Source organism: Tiliqua scincoides, chromosome 2, assembly GCF_035046505.1.
Source record: "Tiliqua scincoides isolate rTilSci1 chromosome 2, rTilSci1.hap2, whole genome shotgun sequence".
Lineage (NCBI taxonomy): Eukaryota > Metazoa > Chordata > Lepidosauria > Squamata > Scincidae > Tiliqua > Tiliqua scincoides.
The window spans coordinates 249,120,427-249,138,843 of record NC_089822.1 but is presented as its reverse complement, the minus strand read 5'-3'; the positions used below and the strand labels follow the sequence as shown (position 1 = coordinate 249,138,843).

The following is an 18,417-nucleotide window of genomic DNA, read 5'->3' as shown; positions in this document are numbered from 1 at the left end:
TCTACGTAGGGGCCTGAAGGTAAGAAGACACATCCCATTTACTGCATTTTGCAGCTCCTTCAAAATGTTGTCTTTATTTAGGTTGCTGTAAGATAGTTTTGGAATGAGCCCTGTGTACACTACGGAAGCTGCTGGTGTCATAGTTGCTCCTCTTCCTCCTCCTCCCCCACAACACATTGTTTACTCTAAGCAGCAGCGACAGACTGGACCTGCAAGAGGAAGCAGGTGCATATGGATGTACAGAGAAGCACCCATCCCTGGGTGCGAATGTTGTAGCTGCTGTGGTTCTATATTTGCAGTGCAAGTGGCTCCACTGGGGCAAGGAAGTCTGCTGATTTCCTGATAGGGAGGAGTTTGGCATGAGAGAGGAAGACAGAAAAGTGTCTGAATAAAAATCATTCCAGAACTAGAGACTGAGACCTGACTCTGTGCAAGATCATAGCTGGTAAGTAGCAGAGAGAGAGAGAGAGAGAGAGAGAGAGAGAGAGAGAGAGAGAGAGTCATTACACAGTGTAACACAAAATAGTTTAAGTTGAATTTTTAATGTTTCTTATACAATTCAGAGGCACTGATCCCAATTGTAATCTTAGTTTTGTTTTGTATCATCCAAACTTTTTAAGTTATCTTAAATTTTATGTTTCTGTTAATCCTGTTGCCTAAATGCAGCGTGATACATGCATTATACAACTGCATAGATTTGGTAGGGGAAATGGTTGGCAACCTTCAGTCTTGAAAAACTATGGTATAAGCCTACAGGTGACTAAACAGCCACCGAGTAGATGGGGCTCGTCAGCCTGGGAAGGCAGCTCATCTGAGAGAAGGAAAACTCTGATCCCAAACCTCCACTGCCTTGTGGCTACATCCAGTTATGGAAAAGGCTTCAGGAGTCAACCTCGAGGCAAAATCCGGAGCCGGAGTCCCTGAGGCAGTTCATGGCTGAACACAGTCACGTTCTGGCAACTCCTGCGACGCCGCTGGAACCAACCGTATTGGCCTCTGCCTTTCCATTGGACCATTTCAGCGACGTGGAGAGGGGGGATTTGCTGCATGGGTAACAGCCTATCCTCCATGCCTACTTTACCCAGGCTTCGCGCACTGGAGAGGACACTCTGTTCCAGAACCACCATTCAGAGTGTGACACCATAGTCTTCCGAGACTGAAGGATGCCAACTCAAGACTCAAGATTTGGTAGCAGAATTATTGATGCTGGGCCAAAAATATTCTCACACCAAAATGAATAAAGAAATGTTAAAATATTCAGACAATCACAAAAAATGGTTCAAATTTTGTGATGCAGTGTCATGTGCGCTGTCTCTTTTGCTACTGTATAAAGTTGGGGAAGGAGCTGAACGTAAAGGAGGAAGAGGCAAATTACAGGACAAGGCTACTCCCACCAAAGGTGTACAGCAGTGTTTCTCAATGTTTATCCTCCACCGTACCACTTCAGATGGTGCACCTATTCCAAGTACCACCGGAAGCAACTTGCAGTGACATCATTTCCAGTTACTTCTGGGTTGGATGCCAGATGTGATACAGCAAACACCAGTAAGAGGCTTGGGGTGGGCAGGAGGGCTTTTTTGGGCACCGAAAAGCATGCTTTGGAGCTCTGCCCACAGAGCCTAGCCTCCTAACACTGTTTGTTGTGTCACTGGTCCTGCTGCCGGACGACATGGGTCCAGCGAGTATCACCAGACAACACAACAAGCACCACTAGTGGTACCCGTACCACTGCTTGAGAAATACAGGTGTATAGGATTGCACTGCAGCCTAAGTATTTGTATTGGAGATTTACAGTATCTCTCCAGATGTCTGAATCTAAATCAAGTGGAAAAGGCTGTGACCTCATGGCTGTCTCTGCACAAAGGGAAATCTTTGTTGTTGTTGTTGTTGTTGTTTTGCTTTGGGGGTCACTTTTAAAGGGCAATGAAATGTAGTTAACCTAAACAGCAGCTAAGACGCAACAAGACAGAGTAGCTCGGATGTTAAGTCTTCAGTGATAACTGTGAGCATTGGAATAGTATTATTTAGTCAGGACCACCCATGTGTGTTGATGATGCTTTGTAGAATATAAGAGGACAGGTGACTCAGAGCAGCTGACTCAACAAAAGGGGAATACTTTCTGCTGCAGATACGACATATGGAAGGAATATACACTTATTTCAGTTACACATGAAGGGCACTGAGTGGAACTGAGTGTTTTCTAAAACCAAATATTAGGTTGACCCTCTTTAAATTTTTTCTTGCTGCCCTCTCCCAAACCAACACACACACACATACAGAGGCAACATCTGGACCTTGTGATCTATCCAATTTTAATTTGTCAGTGTGCTCTAGAGCCTCTCTGAGGCTCTGTCACTTCTGTTTCAGTTAGTTCTTCAAACTCCCTCCCTGAGAATGTTCCTTCAGGCACTGGTGTCCAACTTAAATCTTCTGTGTTCAGATACTAAGAATTCATTTGGGCTCTCTGCAGTTTTAATAACCTCTTTCAGCTTCTCATTTACTCCATTGTTATCTAACAATCCAACTACCTCCCTGGCATGTTACTTCATTCTGATGTGTTTAACCCATTTCTGCCCAGACCACAGGTGTTCACATTTGATCCCTGTTGCATATATGCAACTTTGGGCAGAAATGGCTTAAATTAAGGCAATCTTGATTGTTAGCCTTGCTGGGTTTAGCCTTGAGCTCCTCATATTCTTTTCCACAGCCCTTATAGCTCACATCTCTTTTGCTGTTGTTTACTTTCCTTCTTGTTCTGCTCATTTGAGCTTCCTCCTAGGCTGGGTGGTGCCTTTCCTACTTAGTGCCTATACTCTAGTTGAGTTCCTGTTACCATGTGTTAAAGAAATACAGGGTCCATCTCTGTGGGTGATCCTGTCATACTCATTTTTAATCATATTAGTTAGCTGTTTTATTTAGGTTGCAATCCTAACCACACTTTCCTGAGAGTAAGCCCCATTGAACAAAATAGGACTTACTTCTGAGTAGACCTGGTTAGGATTGTGCCCTTAGTTGTTTATGTGTGTATGAGCTATAAGTTTAGTTTAATTGAATCGATGTTGAACCATTCCTCTAAAGTAACCTCAAAGAAAATTGAAAAACTCACCTTCTCACATCTCCAAAGAAACACTGGGCAAAAGGGATAAAAGCCTTGTCACCTGGACCCAGCCCAGGTGGCCAGGAGTTCCCTGGGCACAGGGGTCTCCTCGGCAGTCAAGGCCTACTCGGGAGTAAGCCCCGAGTGTCAGCAGGACTGGGGGCCGTGCAGGACACCTACACAGGAGTAGGGACAGGGAACAGCTGGGAGCAGGAAGACATGTGGGGAGGAAGGGTGGGGTTAGGCAGACCTGAGGTAAGCCTCATAAGGGAGCTGGAGAGGGAAGAGGGAGGTCACTCCTCTCCAGAGGGGTGGAAGGCCAGAGGGAAGCCAGTGGGAGAAGGCAACTGAGGGAAAGGAGAAAGGCCTCTGTAGGAAGGGGGCTGTGGTCAGTTCTAGAGAGAGGAGGCTGGGGCAGACACCTCCCTGACCCAGGGCCTGCCCAGACCCAGAGGGTGTACCCTGGAGAGAGGTGGTTGTTGAGACAGATGCTCAACGCCAACTACAACCCAGGGGGACTAACTGAGAAGGGAGCCAACACCCAGGTACTGTGGGCCCTCCTAAGGCCAGCCAGCCTGACCCCGGACAGCCGGGGCAGTGCCCTCTAGAGCCCGGGTGCAGGGCTGAGGGACTCGGGCCGGGAGGCTGGGACTATAATCTCCAAAGAACTGGAAGGACCGGGAGCTGAGCCGCTCTGACGACGACGACACCAGTTAGCCTAGACTGAGGGGGGCTGTGAAGTAACGAGCCCCCATGAATGTAAAGAGGTTGACTCAATTAAACTGTCTGCGTAAAGCTGCCATACCTGCTTCCTTTTCATTAATTCACTGCTGACCACTGTGCCTTGACCGGGTAAGCCCTTCACACTCGGTACTGACCCCAGGGCAGGGGCCTCCTCCCACCATGGAGGTTACAAGCCCCTAGAGCTATATGTGTGTTTAACTCAGAAAAAAGCCCTCTCCAATCCTATCCATCTTTCCAGCTGCAATGCAGCCCAGAGGTAAGGGAACAAAGAGGCCTCTGTGACTGCCTCCCCACTATGCCCCATTGGCATGGCTGCACCAGCACTGAAAAATTGGATAGGATTAGGCCCTTAGGGCCCAATCCTATTCAGTGTGCACTGGCTCACCACCAGCGTGCACTGTTGCAAATGTGCCATAAGGCACGTTTACAGGCCCTCACACTGGTGGAAAGCTAGTGCTAGCTCAGCGCTGGATGCCTGCTCTATCTATGTTTTCATTTGCACCCAAGAACTCCAGCTCTCCCACTATGGGTGCAATCCTAACCCCTTACGTCAGTGCTTTCCAGCACTGGCATCGCGCTGCCAATGGGACATATGCTGCTTCCTGCAGTTGAGTGTCACTCACAGAGGCCTCCTCAAAGTAAGGAATGTTTGTTCCCTTCCCTTAGAGCTGCATTGCCCTTATGTCAGTGCTGGAAAGCACTGGCATAAGGGGTTAGGATTGCACCCTATGTCTCAGAAACTTCTGGCATTTGCATATAAACACCTATATATTGTGTCCTCTTCCAAATATCATTGTCACTTGACTTCCCTCCTGCAACCTTTTGCTGTCTTTGACCATCTCTCTTGTCCTCCACCTGTCCTGTCCTACTGTGTGTTAATTTCCAAGTGTACGCTTTCTCCTTTTGGATGATTTACAGTGCAGTCATATGTGCATTTTCCTGGGCATATTTTCAGACTTCTGAGCAAACCTGCATAAGATTGCACGATTAGAACACTGACACTCTCATCCCTTTGGGATGTTTTTGCCAAACAGTATGCTGTCGAACTCTTTTGGGTTTTCCCCAGAGTCAGCTCTGTGACCGTATATATTTGCTTGTGTCAGTGTTTGGAATCTGTATGAGCTTTGTCCACTAACTTTTAAGGAAGTGATGAGAAAAATGAAGTTTGCATTTGAGTATAATTTAAACTACAGCCCTTCTTTATTCTCATTACTTCCTTATAACTTCACCAAACAAAACACACACAACTTTCTGTGACTAACAACCCTGTCCTATCCAACACTGGTGTGGTGGGGCTGCTGAAATTGAGCAGGCTGGAGATCTCTTTGGTGTAAGGGAACATTTGTTCCCTTGCCCCATGTAGAGCCCCAGCCTGCTCAATGGGGCTACTCAGATCTGTGCCAACTAAGTTGCAGGCACAGAACCAAGTAGCCCTGTTATGCTATATGGCCCAGGCCTGCAGAGAATTTACAGGCTGGATAGAACAAGGCAAGGGCCTGATGACTTGGCCTGCATACATACAATGTAGAAGCACTGATGCATCATGGGAGTGGCTGATGCATTACCATATCACCAGACATGTCACCAGATGGTGAGTCATAGGATCACCAGATCGTAGCCCGCCTCTCATTGGCCAGTGCCAGTATATATTGCAGCCTGTGTAAGCTGCTGTGTGGGAGATGATATGTGGAGTGTCTGTGGGAAGCTACGTTGGTGATCGGAGTATTGAGAGAGAGAGAGAGAGCTATCTGTGTGTTTGCTTGCAAAACTGCCTTTGAACTGTAAATATCTTGTACATACTTAAAGCAAAGGAACATCTGGTGGTGGAGCACTGCCGTGTGCCTTGTTATTTTCTGGGAATACTTGCCTGCCCTTGGGTCTCTGGAGCTGCAGTGTCAGCTGCAACAAGCTCCATGTAAGCCCATGATGGGTATTAATATATGGCAGAGACCTCTTCCGCAGTCCCTGCCCCTCCCTGACCTTAACCACCCCTCCTCGCCCTGCCCCATCCCAAAACACTACCTCCCTTCTCCATTCTGCCCTCCCCCCACTGCCCAGCTCAGTACTTATTTGCCTTCCCATCAACACTGCTTTACTTTACTCTCCAGGTGACAAAAGCACTTTATGCTCATCAACCTTAGGATTGGGCTGCCCGAACATCAAAAAGGGTTGTTAGGGGAAGGGAGAGAAGGAAACAGGCAGTTTAAGGGGAACTAAGCCCATAACCCCCTCCTGCTCCCCACTTTCCCTTTATTGGAGCAACAGCTGAACAGGGAAAAACCTTGGTAGTTTGTATCCACTGCCACCAACACAGGGGAGGGTCATCTGAGGAACCCCCCCCCCCCGCCCAAGAGAGCACTGAATCCCAGGGATTCTTATTAACCCACAGTAGTGTCTGCAGGACAAAGAGACATGGCAATCCATTGAATTACTTGCAAACATGGACTAGGTAGGCCATGGGTCAAAGTGTATCTAGTTTATTGAAAATCCAAAAGGAAAAGGGAATTAACAAAATGAAAAAAGAAAGCTAGGTTGTAAAAGTACAAGCAGGCTGAGGGAGAATGCCTGAGCTTGACTGGAAAGCACAAATAAATGTTTTCACCAAATGGATGCAGTGACCAGTAAAGCGCAGCAATGTCATTAAGAGCCCAGTTCTATCCATTCCGTCCCTGCTGATGCAACAGGACCAAAAAGGCTACAGTTGCATCCTGCAGAGGGGGGCAGTCACAGAGGTCTCCTTCAGTTAAGGGAATCTTATTTCCCTTACCTGGGGGTAGGCCTCCACAGTGTGGAGGGATCTACTTGGACCTAAACTAGTGAATTCACTGATATAGGTCCACATGGGTCTGCGCCATGAGATCGCATCAGGTCCTGGAAGGGAACCAGGATGCAGCAGCCACTACTGAACTCACTCCCTTCCCAGACTGATCTGTCCATCCTCTGCCTCGTTGCCTCCCCATTCTGCTCTTACCTACCTCACGGGTCCAGGAGGATCCCCCGGTGCACATGGAAGGTTCCGGCCTTCCAGCCAGAGTGATATTTACAACTGCTATAAGGCATTTTCAAACACCTCTGCATGTAACATATTAATGAATTCTGTGAGTCAGTTCTTAGGGCAACCAAGGGCACAATCCCAACCAACTTTCCAGCACCAACATAGCTGTGCTACTGTGGTGTGCACAACATCCTGCAGTGGGGAGGCAGTCAAGGGGGCCTTCTCAAGTTAAGGGCATGTTTATTACCTTACGTTAGGGATGCAGTACGGCTCGGTCAGTGCTGGAAAGTTGGTTAGGATTGCGCCCGAAGTGAGGCTGCACTCCTACCCACACTTACCTGAGAGTAAGCCTCATTGAGTATAATGTAACTTCTGAGTAGCCACGCATAGGATTGGGCAGTGAGTGGGAAAACGTACACACCCAAACTCCTGTATTTCTTTTCTTGCCTTCCTCTGCAGGTGGCAATGTGTATCTTCTCCTTGCTCAAGGAAGACCCTTAGGGAAACGTGAAGCCCAAGTGAGACTTCCCCCAGAGACCTCCTGCTAGGTGTTTTGCAACAGGAACTGGAGAAATGAGCCTTGACCATGACGAGACGACATCCAGCTCCATTTTTGCTCGGGATTACGTTTTGTGGGAAGTTCGACTCCAAGTAGTGGCAGCCGGCTTTTTCTTCTACTTGGGAATAATTCTCCTTTCACACTGCCTGTCTGAACGTATGAGCAGCACTTATCGCTCACTGTCAGCACAGCAGAAAGTCTTCTGGAGCCTGGCTCCCGCTCGGGCTTCGTTCGGCCTTCAGTGTTGTGTCGCCGGTTTCTGGGCTTTGTTCATGGATCCCGTTTTCCGGGCTGATAAGGTGTTTTCCCAGCAGGATTGGAGTTGGTTCCACTGCCTCATCGGTGCTGGCTTCTTTGTGCTGGATAATATCGCTCTTAATTTATCTAATCTTGTTTTCAAGGCATCTGACTTTCCCTTTGTCAGTCACCATGTCCTTTCCTTGGCTGCCTTTTTCGGCCTGGTAACAAATGTCAAGTCAGGGCATTACATGACCTTGATGGGAATGCTTCTTGATATGAGCGCACCCCCCACTTGGCTGGGCTGGATGGTTCTAAAGGTGAGAGATTGGTGCGCATAAGACAGGTGGTATGTTTAATTAACTGTTCAGTGATTTATATTGGTCATAACTGTAATATACAGAACTCCTGGTAGAACAAATCCAACGTGATGGTAACTGGAAAGAATGGGTTGGTAGCTGCCTTTACTGGGAGTGCTGGGGCAGTGTCCCCTGTCTATCGTAGTAAGACTAGAAGGAACATATTGGTTTTTAGCAAGTAATCAAGCAATTAAACATGTAACAAGATCCAGATATTCTGGTCATCTTCCGTCCATTGCTGCCCATGGAATGCCACCGTAAGCCCATAGAACTACGATTTTCAACCAGTGTGTAGCAGCACATTGGAGTGCCGTGAATGGTCCACAGGTGTGCCACGCAAGTTTGTGGAAGGGCCATTTGCAAGGAATGTGAGCCCCCCCCCCGGTGTTGTCAAAAAACTGATAGTGTGCCTTGACAGTTTTATTATTATTAGATTAGATTTATATACCGCTTTTCTAAACACCCAAAGCATTGTACGACAGAGAAAACACGTAAAAATAAAACATGAAAATAAATGGCCAAAATAAAAACTATTTAAAAGAGAGCAATAAAGAGCAGATTAAAATGTCAGCAGCATAAAAGTGTATAAGGGGTCCCTAAGAAGTGCCAAACCCATGATGTATTTCCCATTAAAACACACCCACACCCACACCCACACAGAGAATAACCATACAATGTTTCTCACATAAACAATAAACTATACTGGTTTCTTTATGGTTTTACAAAGACTGAAAAGTAAAAGTAATAAGGAAGGAAGCAGTAAGAGTTTGACTCCACTCTCTCTTGTGTTTGTTTATTATTAAGCCAGCTAAACATATCTTGATCTGATCCAGCGCATCATTCCTTATGCTCTTCAGGCAAGAATGTGTCCAGGTCCCATTATTAGTCCGGTTGGGTGGCTGCCTTTACGTAGAATATCCAATTTAGGAAAGTTCTGGTGCTTGCTGATGTTTCTGTGGTTCTTTCACTTGGTGACACTACAAGTTGTTCCCTATTACCCTACTTGCTTAGGGTAAAAGCTGTGGTTTTTTCAAGCACGCGTGGGGTGGGGGGAGAGCAGCTGGCTTCCCTCCTCTTGTGGTTTGTTCCTGCAGGGCCTGGATTTGCCACTAATATACTAGAGCAATTTCAATTACATTAAATGGGGAGAAAATGATAGTATTTTCCAGGCCTTTGCTTGGCTGGGAAGAATGATCTAACTTTTTTTTTAAAAGAAAATCTCAGATAATTTCACAGTTAATCCAAAGTGAGCACACACCCGTCTCTACATAATTTAGGGCGCAATCCTAACCAACTTTCCAGCACTGACCTAGCCGCAATGCAGCCCCAAGCTAAGGTAACAAACATTCCCTTACCTTGAGGAGGCCTCCTTGACTGCCTCCCCACTGCAGGATGCAGTGCACGCCACATTGGCACAGCTATGTCAGTGCTGGAAAGTTGGTTAGGATTGCACCCATAAAATACTTTCCTCGGACATTTGTCCTCCCTGATTTTTGAGTCCCTGCTCGCACCCCGCTTATTCCCTTTCAAGTTGGGTGTGTATCTTTTGCTTGGATCTTCTGAAGCCTAGGTAGCCTTGAGACACTTGCCACCCAGGCATTGGGGCACATTGTGATTTATGCTGCCAGACGCTAGAACAAAAGAAGGCTAAAAGCCCTGCTGCATCAGATCAAAGGCCCATCAGTCTAACACCCTGCCTCCAACCCATCAGCTGCCTCTGTCTGGGCACCCTAGAAGCAGGAGAGAAAAGCACGTCTCTCTCCGTCCATTGCTACCCTGTCTACTGTGCATTTCCAAGTGGTACCTTTCTCCTTCTAGAATAGGTTATAGAGCATTTACACCTTACCCTTATCCCCTGCATCACCCCACATGAGAAACGTATACGTATGTATGTCTTGCTTATAAATCTGTGAAATCACTACAGTATGGAGTCTAACTTTTCATTTCCCTTTTTCCCAAGGTTGGCTGGGCTGACACCTTATTCTGGAAGGCAAACCAGTGGGTGGTGGTCCACGCGTACCATTGCCGTATGGTCCTTACTTACCACATGTGGTGGGTGTGGATTTCCAATTGGAACGTGATGTTGGAAAATTTGGGACTCTTACATTTTGCTGTAATATTCACAGGATTGAGTGCTGTCACAGTGATCTTTAACCCCTACTGGACATACAAAAAGACCCAGCAACTCTTCAATCCTATTGACTGGTACTTTGAGAAAAAAACAATGAAAAATGTATCATCCAAAAAAAAGGAATGAAGATACTGTCCAGCAGAAAGGGCTGTGGTTCGGGACTTGAACTTGTGGTTTAAAAAATTCCTGTTGTTCAGAAAAGGCTGCTGAGTCATTAGATGCATAAGTCCTTGTCCTTTTGCTCTTCCCCAACTGATCAGAAGCAAAGAACCTGACTTTGAGCCAGTTATTGGACCATAAGACCCATGTGATTTCCAAGGGTGGGAGACTTAGGAGCTCAGGTGACCCCAAAATATCCAATCCCACAGATAAAGCACGGCTAACAACCACAGGCTGTATAAAATGGGATCATGTCCTCCTTTGTGATTTACCCAACACTGAACGTCTGTGATGCCCTCCCAAGGCATGTGTTAGGACCAAGATCCTGGAAGAGTCAGGAAAATACTAAGTTACTTGCATCAGGGTGTACTATATATTTATTGTCTTGGCTTTTAGCTTCTTTTGTCCTCCACATCCCTTCTCTTTCCTAATTTTTTAGTTGCTCTGTGCCTTGTTTTTAGGCCTTGTATTACTCCTTCTGACTTTTCTGAATTTCTATAAACTTGTATTTTTATTGTTTTACCTGCCTGGTCTCAGTTCACCCCAGAAGAAGCAGGCCGAAACAAGCTCAGACCGTCTACTACCAGCTACTTTTAAAGGGGTTTAGAAGCTCTCTGATAATTTGGGAAAAGGGGTTGCCCAAGGCAGCCTCTTTTTGTCTGGGCCTCCTAAGCCTTGGCTGGTGGCAGTGGTCATGATATGGAAAAGAGCCCATAGTCCAGTATCAGATTCCCTGAAGACTATTCTCAGCCTGTCTTTAACGATAGTTATTGTAGTAGAGCTACAGGTCTGAATGCAAAAACTCTTTAGAATTTGATTTTTGAATAAAGCATTGTGTTTGTTTTAAACCTTCTGAGCGAAAAAGCAACTTAGGCTGCCGTTTTCCCAGTCTACCCAGTCACAGAGTGAAACAGGGAGGAGGAAGAAACAGCTAACTACTGGGGTTGTTTGGAAGTGGTGATGGTGGCTCCTTACCTTGCTCACATTTCTGTCTCCTCCTCCTGCTTACACAGCAGCTGGTGTTTCTCGGTGAGGGGAGAGGGACTTGGTTCAGCTGAAAAAATGGAGACCTCAATGTACCTAATTCTCACAATCATTTTACTGGCAGAGTTCAGTTTCCTCAGCCTCTGAGTCCATCATGAGTGATGTTGGGCTCCAACTAAGAAGGCTGCTGGGCAGGCTTCCTGACAAGGGTGGCACAACCCAAAATGCCACCTGATGCCATCCTGGGTCCGCCATCTCTGCACCGCACCACACACACACACACACCCCTCAGCATGCTCCCTGTGTACTGCCAAGAAACCCAGAAGTGTGGGGATTCTGGTTTCATCTATAGGGGCAGTTCCTGCAGATGGAACTGAAAGTTCCACAGTTCCAGATTTCACAGCAGCACAAAAGGAGCACAGCAAGGATGAGAATGATCTACTTCCCACTTCCGAGCAAGCAGGAAGCAGGTCATTGGGGCTTGCATTGGTGGCAGGTTGGAGGGAGGTAGCAGTGGCAGACTTGGGGTGAAAGGCACCCAGAATCTCCTGCCCCCTCAGACCTTCCACAAACAGCCTGCAGTAGGTGGTCTCAGGGATGTGAGCTTCCGGAGGCCAAACGAACCCCTGGGGTCTAATTTAGAGTTGAGGCTGGCTGAGCAGAGTGTGCTCGGCCAAGCTAGGCCCCCAAAGCAATCACCAGGAAGCTTGGTCAAGGCTGAACAGATGCAAGCAGCAGGCTTTCCCTCAGTTCCTCAGGGAACTTGCCTTGCTAAGTTGGAAGATCATATCCAAAGCCTTGCAAATACAGATGGCATATTAGAGGTGGCCTCTCAGGATACTTGCTCTGGGAGGGGTCAGCTGCATCAGTTGACAAGAGTGTTTAAACTGCTCTTCAGAGAAGTGGGGGTACTTTTGCCCAGGATTGGATCTTGTATCTCATTAAAATCGACCCCAATGATAATGTGGTCATGAAGAGGGTATGAAGGTGGTGAAAGGCAGAGGCTCCCAGCGTAAATAGGTTCTGCTTGTGGCCCAAGTGCACATGTCAAATCAAATCTTTCTTGTACATAACGGTGGTCGGATATACAGACTTGGGGCCGGGCTGTAGGACTCTTTAACTGTGTGGATTGGCTGGTGTTCATCCTGATCTGACCTACTTGCAACACTGACTCTAGCTCGTTCTGATGACTCAGCAACAAAAAAAGGCCACTGCAGCAAACATTTTGGGTTAAAGGTCACTGCAAAAGGAGATCCTTATGGGGCCAGCAGCATGAGCTATGGATTCTCCAGTTTTGGCAGTGCAGTGCTGTGGTTTCCCACTGATTGGAGGATAGCAAATGTCACGCCTATTTTTAAAAAGGGAAAGAGGGGGGACCCGGGAAACTATAGGCAGGTCAGCCTAACATCCATACCGGGTAAGATGGTGGAATGCCTCATCAAAGATAGGATCTCAAAACACATAGACGAACAGGCCTTGCTGAGGGAGAGTCAGCATGGCTTCTGTAAGGGTAAGTCTTGCCTCACAAACCTTATAGAATTCTTTGAAAAGGTCAACAGGCATGTGGATGCGGGATGTGTGGCCTCTGGGAACCAAGTGCCTCGGGAACTAAGTGCCAGGTAAGGCACAAGAGTTTAGCATCTGGGCGAGGAGAAGGCAAGGAGACCTCTGAGTTTTGGAGAAGGAGAGGAGGAGGTAAGTGTACTCATTCTAACGCTTTGTCTTTCTAACTCCCTGTCTTCTAACCTTAACCTTACCTTTAAAGCAACCTTAAATCAAAATTGAAAGTTAGCACCTAAGGGAGGTACATAGGGCTACTCGTGAGTAAGAGCAGAGTCCTACTCGTGAGTAAGAGCAGAGTCCTACTCGTGAGTAAGAGCCCAAGGGTCAGGCATTTAAATCAAAGTTGAAAGTTAGCTGCACCTAAGGTAGCACTTAATCGAAGGAAGGGAGGAGGATAAAGTGGAAAGCAGGTTTTTCTACTTGTTTAAATTAAACCTATACTTAACCCAGGTTAAACCTAATCTAAGTTAGAACATAACCTAAACAGGTCAGTAAATTGGGACATAGGATCTAGAGAGCAATAAATAATTAAACAAACCCAAATAAAAACTAGCTTGAGGTTACAAAAACAGTCCAGCCTAAGGGAACAGAACTAGGAGGGAAAGAACCTAGGAAGGGCCAATTCCCAACCCATTAAGAGCCCCATTAGGCTAATCCAAGCAGTCCATTCAGGAGCCTGCAGAGTAGGTCACGCCCATCAGCAGCCATTTGCCTTCCTGAGCTTTTGTAAACTCACCTGGGAAGGCCAGCCCCCTTTCAATCAGGAAGGAAGGAGGGGGGAGGAGCCAGCCAGGAGTATAAAGCTAGGCGGGCCATCACGTGAGGCTCTCTGCAGACGCGTGTGGCCTCTGGGAACCCAATGCCTCGGGAACTAAGTGCCAGGTAAGGCACAAGAGTTTAGCATCTGGGCGAGTTCAGCAGCAGGGCGAGGAGGCCAGGGCCCCAGACACTGCCCTTCCTCTTCCCTTGAGAAGAGGGCTGCTATCCAGTGTACGGTTTTTAAAAAGACCCCTAAATAAAACAACAACAACAACAACAAAAAAGCTATGCAGTCAGACAGCCAGCAGCAGGGTGGGGGCTATCCAGTGTTCTGCATCGAGTGCCACATGTATGATTATATGCCTCTAGGGCATAAGTCATGGGTGTGTCCTCGGTGCAAGGAGCTCCAGGCTCTCAGGGAACGCGTCCGCTCCCTTGAAGCCTTGGTGGCCGACCTGGAGAAGCGCAGGCAGCCAGAGGAGGACCGTGGGGAGACTTCTGGGGACGATCAGGCTTCGTCCCAACCTCAGGCGTGCAGCTCCTCGGCTGCCCGGGTGGGAAGTCTCGGGACTGGAGGACGTCATCCTGGAGAGGAGGGAAACAATCCCCTAGGGGGGATCCCTTCTCCAGGGGATGGGCCCGTATCCGAGCGCACTCGGGATACTCCTCGGCGGGAGGGGGGTCGGGGGCTTCTTGTAGTGGGGGATTCAATTATTAGAAACATAGAGAGGGGGGTTTGCGACGGATGTGAGGACCGCATGGTGACTTGCCTGCCTGGTGCGAAGGTTGCGGACATCACTTCTCGTCTAGACAGGCTAGTAGACAGTGCTGGGGGAGAGGTAGCGGCTGTGGTGCATGTCGGCACCAACGACGTGGGCAAGTGTAGCTGGGAGGTCCTGGAGGCCAAATTTAGGCTTTTAGGCAGGAAGCTGAAAGCCAGGACCTCAAAGGTAGCGTTTTCTGAAGTGCTGCCTGTTCCACGCGCAGGGCCAGCTAGGCAGGCGGAGATCAGGGGTCTCAATGCGTGGATGAGACGGTGGTGTAGGGAGGAGGGGTTTAGATTCGTTAGGCACTGGGGAACGTTTTGGGACAAGCGGGGCCTGTACAAGAGGGACGGGCTCCACTTGAACCAGAATGGAACCAGACTGCTGGCGCATAACATTAAAAAGGTGGCAGAGCAGCTTTTAAACTGATCCCTGGGGGAAGGCCGACAGGAGCCGAGGGGCATCCGGTTCGGGACTCCTCATCCCTATGGGATGAGGATGGGGAGGTTAGAGAACAACAAGACAAAGGCAGGGTAGGAGAAGAAATTGGGAAAGGTAGGGTGATGGGATGTGATAGACGGTTTGGCACAATGAGAGGATGCGGGGACAAAGGAGCGAATAAGCAGCCCATCCTGGGGCATTCCGTGTATACATGCTTTTATGCGAATGCCCGAAGTCTACGAGCAAAGGTGGGAGAACTGGAATGTCTGGTGACAAGGGAAAATATTGACATAGTGGGCATAACGGAAACCTGGTGGAATGCGGAGAATCAGTGTGATACCGCAATTCCGGGCTATAAACTATACAGGAGGGACAGGCAGGGGCGTGTTGGAGGTGGGGTGGCCCTTTATGTTAAGGAAGGGATAGAATCCAGCAAAGTAGAGATTGAAGGTGGGTCCGACTCCACCGTAGAATCTCTGTGGGTTAAATTACCAGGCTTGTGCAGCGATGTAATACTGGGGGCGTGCTATCGTCCTCCAGACCAGAAATCTGATGGGGACCTTGAAATGAGGAAACAGATCAGGGAGGTGACAAGGAGGGACAGGGTTGTAATCATGGGGGACTTCAATTATCCTCATATTGACTGGGTCAATTTGTGTTCTGGTCACGATAAGGAAACCGGATTTCTTGACGTGCTAAATGACTGTGCTTAGATCAGCTAGTCACGGAGCCCACCAGAGGACAGGTGACTCTGGATTTAATTTTGTGCGGTACGCAGGACCTGGTTAGAGATGTAAACGTTACTGAGCCATTGGGGAACAGTGATCATGCTGCGATCCATTTTGACGTGCACGTTGGGGGAAGAATACCAGGCAAATCTCTAACAAAAACCCTTGACTTCCGACGGGCGGACTTCCCTCAAATGAGGAGGCTGGTTAGAAGGAGGTTGAAAGGGAGGGTAAAAAGAGTCCAATCTCTCCAGAGTGCGTGGAGGCTGCTTAAAACAACAGTAATAGAGGCCCAGCAGAGGTGTATACCGCAAAGAAAGAAGGGTTCCACTAAATCCAAGAGGGTGCCCGCATGGCTAACCAGCCAAGTTAGAGAGGCTGTGAAGGGCAAGGAAGCTTCCTTCCGTAAATGGAAGTCTTGCCCTAATGAAGAGAATAAAAAGGAACATAAACTGTGGCAAAAGAAATGTAAGAAGGTGGTAGGGGAGGCCAAGCGAGACTATGAGGAACGCATGGCCAGCAACATTAAGGGGAATAATAAAAGCTTCTTCAAATATGTTAGAAGCAGGAAACCCGCCAGAGAAGTGGTTGGCTGTCTGGATGGTGAGGGAGGGAAAGGGGAGATAAAAGGAGACTTAGAGATGGCAGAGAAATTAAATGAGTTCTTTGCATCTGTCTTCACGGCAGAAGATCTCGGGCAGATACCGCTGCCCGAACGGCCCCTCCTAACCGAGGAGTTAAGTCAGATAGAGGTTAAAAGAGAAGATGTTTCAGACCTCATTGATAAATTAAAGATCAATAAGTCACCGGGCCCTGATGGCATACACCCAAGGGTTATTAAGGAATTGAAGAATGAAGTTGCAGATCTCTTGACTAAGGTATGCAACTTGTCCCTCAAAACGGCCACGGTACCAGAAGATTGGAGGATAGCAAATGTCACGCCTATTTTTAAAAAGGGAAAGAGGGGGAACCCGGGAAACTATAGGCCGGTCAGCCTAACATCCATACCGGGTAAGATGGTGGATGCCTCATCAAAGATAGGATCTCAAAACACATAGACGAACAGGCCTTGCTGAGGGAGAGTCAGCATGGCTTCTGTAAGGGTAAGTCTTGCCTCACAAACCTTATAGAATTCTTTGAAAAGGTCAACAGGCATGTGGATGCGGGAGAACCCGTGGACATTATATATCTGGACTTTCAGAAGGCGTTTGACACGGTCCCTCACCAAAGGCTACTGAAAAAACTCCACAGTCAGGGAATTAGAGGACAGGTCCTCTCGTGGATTGAGAACTGGTTGGAGGCCAGGAAGCAGAGAGTGGGTGTCAATGGGCAATTTTCACAATGGAGAGAGGTGAAAAGCGGTGTGCCCCAAGGATCTGTCCTGGGACCGGTGCTTTTCAACCTCTTCATAAATGAGCTGGAGACAGGGTTGAGCAGTGAAGTGGCTAAGTTTGCAGACGACACCAAACTTTTCCAAGTGGTAAAGACCAGAAGTGATTGTGAGGAGCTCCAGAAGGATCTCTCCAGACTGGCAGAATGGGCAGCAAAATGGCAGATGCGCTTCAATGTCAGTAAGTGTAAAGTCATGCACATTGGGGCAAAAAATCAAAACTTTAGATATAGGCTGATGGGTTCTGAGCTGTCTGTGACAGATCAGGAGAGAGATCTTGGGGTGGTAGTGGACAGGTCGATGAAAGTGTCGACCCAATGTGCGGTGGCAGTGAAGAAGGCCAATTCTATGCTTGGGATTATTAGGAAAGGTATTGAGAACAAAACGGTTAGTATTATAATGCCGTTGTACAAATCTATGGTAAGGCCACACCTGGAGTATTGTGTCCAGTTCTGGTCGCCGCATCTCAAAAAAGACATAGTGGAAATGGAAAAGGTGCAAAAGAGAGCGACTAAGATGATTACGGGGCTGGGGCACCTTCCTTATGAGGAAAGGCTACGGCGTTTGGGCCTCTTCAGCCTAGAAAAGAGACACTTGAGGGGGGACATGATTGAGACATACAAAATTATGCAGGGGATGGACAGAGTGGACAGGGAGATGCTCTTTACACTCTCACATAATACCAGAACCAGGGGACATCCACTAAAATTGAGTGTTGGGCGGGTTAGGACAGACAAAAGAAAATATTTCTTTACTCAGCGCGTGGTCGGTCTGTGGAACTCCTTGCCACAGGATGTGGTGCTGGTGTCTAGCCTAGACGCCTTTAAAAGGGGATTGGACGAGTTTTTGGAGGAAAAATCCATTATGGGGTACAAGCCATGATGTGTATGCGCAACCTCCTGATTTTAGGAATGAGTTAAGTCAGAATGCCAGATGTAGGGGAGAGCACCAGGATGAGGTCTCTTGTTATCTGGTGTGCTCCCTGGGGCATTTGGTGGGCCGCTGTGAGATACAGGAAGCTGGACTAGATGGGCCTATGGCCTGATCCAGTGGGGCTGTTCTTATTTTCTTATGATTGTACAAAGTGAAATTGACACATGTGCATTCATCACCTGTGACAGTGTGAATGTAGCACACATAGGATTGGGCTGTGAATTAATTAAATTTGATTTTGTTGTGGAGGAGGGCTACAAAATCTTCTTTGAGCCCAGATAGCTGATATAGCTATGCCACTGGCTGGGGGGAAGCGGCAGGGCAAGCGGGTGGCAAGCTTCTGGGCGGAGGAGTCACGTTTTCCCTCAATTTGCACTTTTTAAAAACCCAGGCGTGACATCACTTCCGGTTGAGACATCACTTCTGGGGCATCATTTTGAGCTCTGCACCAGGCTATACGATCATTGGCTATGCCGCTGGGGCTGACTTGGTTCTTCTATTCTAGATTCTAGATTCTTTTTCTGGAAGCTGATTAGGAAGCAACAAGGGAAGAAAGTTGCAGGTTGCCGCTTGC

The 18,417-nt window shown here is 47.8% G+C and overlaps 1 pseudogene; it reads left to right on the top strand.

Moving 5' to 3' along the window:
* The first annotated feature begins 413 nt into the window (after positions 1-413).
* Positions 414-10,930, top strand: LOC136641899 (protein CLN8-like; annotated as a pseudogene).
* The last annotated feature ends 7,487 nt before the right edge of the window (positions 10,931-18,417 follow it).